We start from the raw sequence: 2,104 nt of genomic DNA, 5'->3' as shown, positions 1-2,104 counted from the left end.
TCTTTCCAGCAGGCAGCAGGGCTTTCCCTAGATATTTGTCCTGTTGAACAATTTGGACATCAATTTTTGTATCCTATCTTTCAGATTTAATCTCAGCCACAAGCAGCACATATTGCTTTCAGCCTGAAACTCTTAAACCAGTCTGTGTCAAATGAAAATGCAAAAGTTTGAAAATACGGGCACTTGACCTGGGGAGAGGAATCAGACAGCTAATTACCTCATTCAGCAAAATAAGGAAAAAAATCCATTTTTAAGCTTTCATAAATCACTGTCCCCAGAATCCTCTTCAATTTTGCCATGCTCTTTCCAGTCCCTCTTCACCCTCCCTGGTATGTTCTGCTATCCTCTTTCATACATTATCCATCTAATTTAGTTTGTAAGTGCCTTGGCTCAGGACACTCCTGTTTATTTTTCTGTAATACACTGCACAGGTGGAGGTTTTGTTAATAAAATAAACAGACTGCATTTTTCCTACACAAATAATATTTACTGGTGCTTCATTATACATTAGGCTCAAACTGAAACAGCAGATGCATAAAAACTTTTGGAGTGTTTGAAACTTGCATGTAATTTTTAGGTGTCCACATCCGAGTTTTAAGTGATTTAAGTGCAGATTTTAAACTTTTAAAGTTGTCTTGGGTCATTTTCTATTCTTTGTTTTTAAAGACTTGTCTATAAACAGCAGGCAAGCAAAATGTACTATACTGTGTGCTGTGTCTAGAGATACGCTACTAAGAAGAGGACTCCCAGACTCCTTCCAGTCAGGCTTGAGGGGTGGGATGGAGAGTATTTTTAGCAAGCCCAAAGAAGTTCCATGCTGGAGTATCATCACAGCAGATTCTCACCTTTACACTTCCAAGGAAATTTCCTTTCTGTTTAAGAACTGAGAAAGAGCTTTGATGAACTTACCTGGGAACACCTGAAGAGCCCTCTTGGGTAACTGCAAATAACTCTAACATTTACATAAGCACTCTACTGCACTTGCCGACTATGACAGAAATGATGGGGATTTCTGTCTGGAATACCACCACAAAAGAGCATTATGGTTGAGCTGCCAAAACAGCTGTTAATGACAAGAACACCTTGTTTTGACAGCTTGCAGCATACTCAGTGTACTTTGCCATTAGACTTTCCTATTTTCTGCCCCTGTAACCCTGCTGAAAAACATCACTTCTACAGCCCTTTCTGTGGTAGACAGTTAAATAAAAAGGAGATTTCAGATTTTCAGTACATTGCTCATTATTGCATTACAGCATCAAATCTCTACATGCACCTTAAATGTCCATTTCCAGTTCTATAAACACCAGCTTTGCCAGCAGAACCACTTGCTATAGCTTTCCGTAAAAGAAAACACTTAACTGTTGGAGCTCTAAGAGACTGGTCCAGCAGTGCGTAGGCATTGGCTTCGAGACATTCCACACATTGAAGGACTCCACAATTTTGGTGCTGTTGGGGTCTTCAGAGGGGTGAGAGATCCCCCTTTGAATGGGCTGATCAGTCAGGGGAACAAAATCTAGGCAAAGACAAAGAAAGAAAAGCTCTCCTCTGAATTTCAGTCAGCCAGTTTACCTTTTTGAGTGTGTGTAAAGCAGAGTGTTAAGAGTCTCTGGGAAAATGTGAGATCCAGTGCAGACTTTCACTCCATCTTCAGCTCAGCCACGGACAGCAGCAGCGGCTGCCATTTAAATACAAGAGACAGACAGGGTCCGCACATGCCCAGTTTGAAGCTTGATCCATCCAGAATCCAGCTTTAATGACAGTATAAAACTGATGCTCACTTAAAAGTGCTGTTGTCTTTTTTTGCCTTTAATAGATTTATGTCTGGATTTTAAGGCTGTATCCACATTATCCCTGTATGAAGGCAAGGAGGTTAAAAGGTTGACTTCACAATCTGTATTTAATATTAGACCTTTACTGTTCATTTTCTCTGTATGGGTTAGTTTTTTGTAGCCTGCTTTTAAAGAAGATTTATCTGTACAGTTCTGCTGAAATTGTTAACTCTCGGGATCTATTTGAGTTCAGACAATGTGCTTGTGTGCACTTCTGTCTTAAAGAATTTAGGTCATGGTTATTTGTTGGACCACTTCTAAAAATAAACAAAAAC

General features: G+C 39.7%; 1 protein-coding gene across 1 annotated transcript in view; it reads right to left on the bottom strand.

The window, feature by feature from the left end:
* Positions 1 to 1,409, bottom strand: part of LOC104500130 (melanopsin-A-like) — a 19,757-nt gene extending 18,348 nt beyond the window's left edge. Inside the window, exon 1 of the mRNA XM_010143733.1 lies at positions 1,360 to 1,409. The gene's annotated coding sequence lies outside the window, so the exon portion shown is untranslated. The remainder of the gene's footprint in view (positions 1 to 1,359) is intronic.
* Positions 1,410 to 2,104: the final 695 nt, after the last annotated feature.

Source organism: Buceros rhinoceros, unplaced genomic scaffold (assembly GCF_000710305.1).
Source record: "Buceros rhinoceros silvestris isolate BGI_N320 unplaced genomic scaffold, ASM71030v1 scaffold17649, whole genome shotgun sequence".
Classification (NCBI taxonomy): domain Eukaryota; kingdom Metazoa; phylum Chordata; class Aves; order Bucerotiformes; family Bucerotidae; genus Buceros; species Buceros rhinoceros.
This window is presented reverse-complemented; position numbering and strand designations above follow the sequence as displayed.